Source organism: Vollenhovia emeryi, unplaced genomic scaffold, assembly GCF_000949405.1.
Source record: "Vollenhovia emeryi isolate VEMERY1.0 unplaced genomic scaffold, V.emery_V1.0 DF939127.1, whole genome shotgun sequence".
Taxonomy (NCBI): Eukaryota; Metazoa; Arthropoda; class Insecta; order Hymenoptera; family Formicidae; genus Vollenhovia; species Vollenhovia emeryi.
The window spans coordinates 2,865,062-2,872,901 of NW_011967239.1; the positions used below are offsets into that span (position 1 = coordinate 2,865,062).

General features: G+C 45.4%; 1 protein-coding gene across 5 annotated transcripts in view; it reads left to right on the forward strand.

The window, feature by feature from the left end:
• Positions 1–7,840, forward strand: part of LOC105568877 (Down syndrome cell adhesion molecule-like protein Dscam2) — a 179,948-nt gene that overhangs the window by 65,076 nt on the left and 107,032 nt on the right. The window lies entirely within an intron of this gene.

Below are 7,840 nucleotides of genomic sequence, written 5' to 3' on the forward strand. Positions count from 1 at the left end.
TTAATACGCGTAATCGTTGTACGATGCATTATGGCAGCAGCATAAAATCGAAATTGTTGTGAGACTGGGTAGTTTCCTAAATAGTAAATTAACAATATAATGCAGATACAATGGAGTTGCATAATACTAAAAAAATTTTTAATATCATATTATATATTTTAAGAATGATTAAGGCACGAGATGGTCTAAAAGTCATATAGTGTGGAATAGGTTTGAAGCCATTACTGCCAACGCGGCGAATGGTATCGTGCGAAAATCCAATTAACCTACATGCACCTCGTAAAAGTGTATATCGGAACGGCACGCCGCGCCGCCGCCCCCTGCCCGAGGTGATGCGTTTTTATTTGTGCGTATTTCATTGGAAGAGCGTATTATTTCGTGATGAAAATTCATTCACCGCGCGAGTTAATCCTTTTGCACCTAGCGCGAATGACGCCCGTATTTTTTCGTCATTTGCAATACGCAAGCGTGTAGTTTTGCAGTCAGTCACCGTTGTTCTCTTCGGTCCGTGCGATACATATTTCGGATTACGATTTCAGATATTTAGCACATTATCTAGAAAATAGAAGGAGGAACCAACAGCGTTCTTTTTTCGAATTCTCCGTGCAAAGGCAGAGCTCGTGAAAAATTGAAATCCCTTTCTGAATAAAGAAGGTGTGCTGCGAAAGAATCAAATTAGACCTCGAGATTTGACTAATATAATAAAATTTACTAAAACGACAAAAGGTAAGGCAGGAAGACCGATACGCGGCTATCGAAGAAACTCTCTAAACCGTTCCTCGGAAAATTAATTTCATATCGCATTTTAACGTCGATCCATCATTGGCGATTGCCACTAAACGAAACGTCGGCGTCTTCGTGCGGCGCGAAAACGCGAGCGTGAGTAAACGGATGTCACGAACGTGACTCGACTCGGCCGCTAAATTATGTCACGTCGTCGACGATCGGAACGGCATAAATTTCCGCTCGCGCGCTGAAACGCGGCGGATCGCTCGCGGAGACGGCTGGTGGAAAACGCGTCTGCGAGGTGTATCTTAAATAGAAATACTTATCTCCATAATACTATCCATCCCCGTAGCGCGGCGACCCGCGCGCAAAAATTCACCCGCGCGTGAAATCTTCTTCCCGCCCGGCGCGGCAACAGCGAAATGTCATTTGCTTCGCCCGCGAGATTTACAAGAACCGTGTAATCAACGAGCGGGTAGCCGCTTCCGGGGGATCGCGCGCTTCGCCGATGCGCGTTTAATCGTCGAAATTAAATCTTCACCGCGGACGAACTTGGCGAGTTCAACTTCACGCGCGCGAGAGAACGGGAGGAACGGGAGAGGGAGAGAACGCGAAAATTACAGCGGGAGTACACCTCTCTCGGGGGTTACAACGAGGGGATAAGCGACGTAACTGGGCGTTTAACTCACTTGGTCGCGTTCGATAAAAAAAAGGGGGGAAGGGAAAAGGGAGAGATGAAAAAAGGAGAAGCGAAAAATGGGGGGGGGAGGCAAAAAGAGGAAAAAGTGTAACGCGACACGAATGCGTAATCTACAGCGTGTACGGATCCGCGAAGGGATAATAACCGAGCCGTCACCCAATTTATCCCGTACAGCTCGATACGAGATTGGAATGGCTTCGCGGGCTAGAGGGAGGGGGAGAGAGAGAGAGAGAAAAGAGAATCGGCAAATACTGGCTCGCGATGCCGATGCATGTGGTCTTTTTCCGGGTGACCCCGGTGCACCCCCCTTTTTGCGCACCTGCAGCGCCCCATCCGCGCGCTTGGAGATGGCGTTTTAAATGAATCCGCAGCGATGGTTTTACGCGTCTCCGTCGTCTATGCGGGAATAATTGCGATCGGCTTTTACGACCGGCCGGATGCGAGCAATAGATATGATATCCTCGGACATTCGATGAAAGAAAGACGACCGACAGATCGCCGCGAGCCGAATTTAAACGTTATTCCGTGGCAAAACGGTAAAATAGCGTTGCGCGCGCGCCCATTCGCGTATCCGCCTGTTAAAATGAATTCAATGGCGGCGTCCCCGAATGTTCTCGCGGATCCCTACCGACGCGATTACCGCCGGCTAACGCAACAATCTATTTTTCAAACGCCGCCGGCAATACACGTATTTGCCGATGCAAAACGCACCGGGGTAAGGGAGAACCGCGTACGCGTGTCGAACGTGCGTACACGCTCTTGCGCGATGCCCCGTCGAGCCCTCGTCTAACAATCGCTATCGACCGGAGCGGAGGACGTATCGCCGCGAATGCGAGATGTATCGGTACATCGGGATAAACGCGGTTTTCCGCGCGTGGAAGCCCCCATACATATGTGCACAGGCGTACATTCTCTCTCAGGTATACCCGCACATAAATACCCGCACCGGCCGATGCCCCGCAGCCGATATGTAGGTGCATCATTTCGCCGGGGTGCACCGTTCCTGCTCCGGACACGAAATTAAAGCGATCGATCGCCGGTTGCACCGGACGCACCCTACGCTGAAAGATACCCGCGCCGATCGGCACGAATTGGCGAACAATCGGCGATTTACCCGCAAATCTCGATGCAAATTGATTCCATTTTCGCCAACGGAATCGCCAAGGACCGTTTTACGCAACATGCGTTTTCGCCGCGTTGCCTGTCGCGAATATCCGCGTTTTTTTTCCGCCTTTCGCAAAATTCTCCAATTATTTTATATGAAACTTGAAATGGTATCTTTGTATCGGGCAAAAATGTCGGATATGAAGTTGAAATATAAATTGAAATACTTTTTCATACTCTTTATTATTAATTAATTAATAACGTCATGAATAACATTAATTTCAAAGTTATAATACATTACGTGCTTAATTACGAGAGCTCTGCGCGAATTCGTCTACCATTTCTAATTATATATAAAAATTCCTCTTTTATTAAGGAATATTGAAAGCTGCGGTAGATATTATTATGGGAAAAGTTTAACAAGTCCGTCAAGTTGTTTCAAAGTGTTGTCTTTTGTTGAGATTTACAAAAAACAAATTGATTTTAAACATTAACAAATTAATAAAATTCGTATGGCTGTGATAAACACAAGTTTGAAGGAATAAAGGGCCAAGAGCCGTGACAGGGTGTTAGTGTCTAAATATTTCCTTATAAATTTATTGCGAAAAAATATCACCTCATTTAAATATTAACGTAGAGTGCCTCGCGATAAAAAGAAGTGACGAAAGACCGTGACGTACAATGCATTCTGCAAGGATTACGCGTCTGTAGTGCACTGAGCTTGAAAATGATCAGCTACCGGTATTATCGTGATACACTCGTACGTGGAAATCAATACAATTTTCCAGGGGAATGAATTTCCGGCGGCGGATGCACAGCATGATAGACGGAAAGAGGAGGAGAGAAAGAGAGAGAGAGAGATTGTGTCATCGAAAGTCCGATTATATGTGTTTCGGAATGGTAACAATAATTGGTGACGCATAACATTACGCGTCCGTTGTATCACATCGTGTCGCACGAAAATCCGAAATTTAACCGCGAGAATCGCGGTATACGAACGTTCGTTGCCGCCCCGGTCTTTTAAAAGGAAATAATCGTCTCGCCGCGCAATTAAAATTACGTGGACGTAATTTCGCCAAGATTAAAATTTTGCTTGTTGTGCATGCAAGTGGGACACCAAATTTGCTTCTATTATTGTAACTATATTATTCTCCCGTGAGTCGAAAAATAAATTTTGTTTGCAATTAACAAAAAAATACGTGTATATTTGTATATCGCAATTACTATATATATATATATATATATTTCGTAGTTATGTGCTGCGTAAAATTAACGTTTTTTGTTGCAACAAAGATCGGTTGTACTCGCGGACAGTTTTATGCGTCGACGAGCACAAAGAGCCGCGAATTATTTCAGCGCTATATCGTAGGTAAATCGGAAATAGAATGCATTCAGTTCGACAACAATGGGACGAGGAGAGATTGTAACTTATGGTGAATGCATCCAGGCAGACCGTAACATTCGTGTAAATGAATGAAAATCATCCTGCCGCATTTTACACATTGCGAATGAAAGAATTCGCATCGACAGCTCTCGTTAGCCGTTTCTCATGTTCGTGCGTTTTATTTAAGAACAATTGATATTTACGCCAATTAATGTGAAAGGCAAATTAACGAGCTGAACGTAACAAAAATATTGCTAACAACAGTATCTCTGGCTCGTGTTTCGAACGCTCGCGTTTCGAAAAGTTATCAGACTTTAGCAGATGAAAGCGAATAATTATACAATCGGAATGAATTTTAAAATACTGTTACGATTATAGGTGTTAGAATATACCGTGAATCTATCGTTATCTGTGGAAAAGTTTACCCTAGATAAAAAGAAAATATCGAGTGTCTGTTCAGCATATCCCGTTACAATTCTCGTGACGAGCGCCGAAGTCTAGTGTCTCGTTGAATCAGCCACGAGGACGTTTGAATTCGCGCTGCCGTTTTTCAAATGCGGCGCATTTAGTGACCGGCCCGGTTATTGTTTCTCGGCCGCCGCTCGACGGCTCGGGCTCTACCCTTATCGCAGTAATAGGGTTTCGGCGTGACGCTGAATTTTCATGAAACCGCCGCGGAGCGTGTCCGGTGTGGAATAACGCGCGGCGCCGGCTCTGCCGAGTGAAGCGGGAATAAATTTTGGCGATTCGGGCACAGAGAGCGGTGTGCGGCTCTAGCGCAATATGCGGACGCTTCCTCCGAATATGAGAGCACCGAGCCGGCAAAACGACCGATCGGACTAAAATGAATTCGCGACCGGAATACATGGCCGCGGCCATTCAAAGTCGTCCTTCGCGAATTAATCGAGGCCCGCGCGTGCGAATGTGAAATCGTTCGCATCTTTTTCACCGAGAGACAAAGGAGAAGCCGCGCCAGCAGGCGCGAGGGGTATATCAAAATAAAATGCAGGGATCGTTTAACGCTACAACTACCGACGATTGGTGTGTATATATTTTTGTTTTCATGTTATTTAAATATACGTTTGACTTTTATTTCTATCGTATATATATAGTTTTTTTTAAAAAGAAAGGGGTGAGGAGAAAAATTAATCAATTTAACCGAGAGGTAAACCACTGAGGGCATTGTGGTGTACAGATTTGCGGCATTACTAGGCATTTTTTGTGCATTAGTTTGGGCATCAAGCCTTGCTGGGGCATTATAAAGATAAAATTAAGTAATAAGATTAAGTAGTGCCCACTGGGCATTGGTGTACAAGATTGTGGTCAGCGGTTTCCCCCCTCGAATTTAAGGCATGTCGCCGTGCCTGAGCGCGCGAAATCTCAGGCCTGTCATTTGTGAAATTTAATCGCTTATTGTTTAAAAACTATCATAGCCTCGACATTCTTATATTGGAATTTTCTTCTTGAAGTATCCTAAAGAATCCGCGATTAAAAGGATATCCGGTGGTTTTAGTACAGCCTGTACATTCCGGGCGAGTTTTATTTTCACTACCGACAAATCCCGGGAAAACCCCGACACGGTTAAAAAATTTATATCGCTCGCTTTGATAATTCTAGTGTTAAAAATGTCCCTCGGAAATATCCGAACATACGTCGTGTAATTCAGGATTTATTAGAGAATAAATTGCGCCATATATAGGTGCAGCACCACAATATTGACGTCAGTAATAATTATCTAATGAATATCTTTCCACGTATCTGGAACTACCATTGTGCTCGATCACACGATAACGAAACTAATCCGATGGAAAGGATAATTGCCAATCGATCGCGCTGATTATGAAAGGCGGTCAATCTGGGATTTTATCACAAAGTATAATGTTGGCGCAGGATAATCAATCTGCGCCCGCGTCGAATAATTATCCGCTCGCGTGTTGCCGCGATATCGATTCTTTTGAATCTCAATTAAGCGCACAGAGACGTGAAGGGTCCTCCTCGCGAGCCCGTCATTCTGCGGTCGATGACTGGCGAAATGAGAGTGCAATCGCGAGTCCTTTATGACAAAGATATAAAAGCCGCGGTGAAAACAGAAAAAAAAGAGTTGACCCCTGTGATCGTCACCGGTAATCATCGGTACACCGACAAATCACGGCCACTCGAAAGGAGGCACGGGGGAGGGGGGGAGAAAGAGGGGACAAAAGCTCCTCGCTAAAGCGAGTGTCGAGTACTCTTTATGATGAGATCCGCCAAAGTTTCGCTGGCGAAACTTTACCATTCAATCCGTTGATGCACTTAACTTTAACTTTGAGCTTTTTGAGAGTCATAGAGTTTGATTCGGTCGATGGAATAGGGTAAAGGAGTAACGTGAAATATTGTGGGCGATAGGTGATTGGAAAAAAAAATGTGTATCTTTGTAAGCAGAGATTGGTTTCGTATATATTAATTATATGTATATATATACATTGATTTATATAAATTATTATAAGTGAATCAAGGGAAGTTGATTTTTACAATAATTTATTATAAACTTGAGGCAGAAAAGAGGTTTGAGATGCCGAGAGAAAATGAACCCCTCGCGGGAACCGAAAAAGATGAGGCTTTTCCGGTCGTGAAGGGCCAGGCGGGCGCCCTAATGAGTATGCACGTGTGCGGGAGACGTGACTCAGTCCCAGAGGGACTACGTTAATTCCGGGAGACCTGATTAATCGTAAACAGGACTATCGTGCAAATAGGCGCGAGATAACCCGGCCGCGCCGTTCCGCGTCTCACCTATCTGCCGGCATGTCCTCTCTCGCTCCATAATGCATCCTGATGGTGGACGCTTCGATCGGCCCCATTCCTAGATACGGAGTTAAGTCCGTGGAGCATGCGAGAGCAGCGGCGGAGCGGTGTGGCAGGATCCTATCGATTTAATTACGATCGATCCGTCAAGCCCGGGATGGCCCTCCGTGCCGATGGCGGCACGAAACGGCCGAGCGGCCGCATCGTCGCGGCTTGCCCTAAATCTCGAAAATGCACGCCTCGCGATCGCAACGTCCGATCGTTGCGTCTGCACGCGCGCGCACGCGCGCCGACGACGATATATTTCCGCTTTCCTCCGAGCGAAAAAAGGGAATATCCCAAGCGAAATGATTTCATCGCACAAAGCATGAAAAAATCGTGGACGAAAAAATACGTTATATTTTTGCAGAACGGGAAAAAATGTTTGCGGTTTATTTATACGGGAATATAATATTTGCGGTTCTTTTACGCATTAGGGAAAAATAGTTGCGGCATTTTTGTACAACTTGAGAGATACTAGAGATATATATATGTGTGTGTGCACATTCTTGACAGATAGATTTCGCCTAGCGCATCCATCGTACGCTCGCGTCTACTCGAGACAACGAACACCCCGCGAAACAAATGCACGACAATTACATAACAGATTTTCCCTGGCTAGTGTATAACGTTCAGTGCATCATAATACGCGGCCCTCGTTTACGATGATAAATTGCGTAACGGCGCGGTCGCGGTACCGCGCTGCATCCCCAGGAAGTTATGGATGACCGAGTTGCATCGCTCGGCTGCATCGCGACGTAAATGTATCGCAAATGTCGCGCCGATGGAAAATCTCTCTATGTGTTGAGAACAAACCCCTATTATGCAGTTCTATTTGCAATCTATTATGGACAATCGAGGGAACGAGATGTCTCGCGCCCCTGCCCTTGGAAAACTCGCCGATCCTCGTCTCGCGGCAAAGGGAAAGAGCGAACGTACACGTAAGCCGGTTATTAAATTGCAAAATAACCGGCCGTGTTATCGAGACGATAGGAACAAATAGATAGATGAGAGATAGAAAGAAAGAGAGAGAGAGAGAGAGAGAGAGAGAGAGAGAGAGAGAGAGAGAGAGAGAGAGAGAGAGAGAGAGAGAGAGAGAGAGAGAG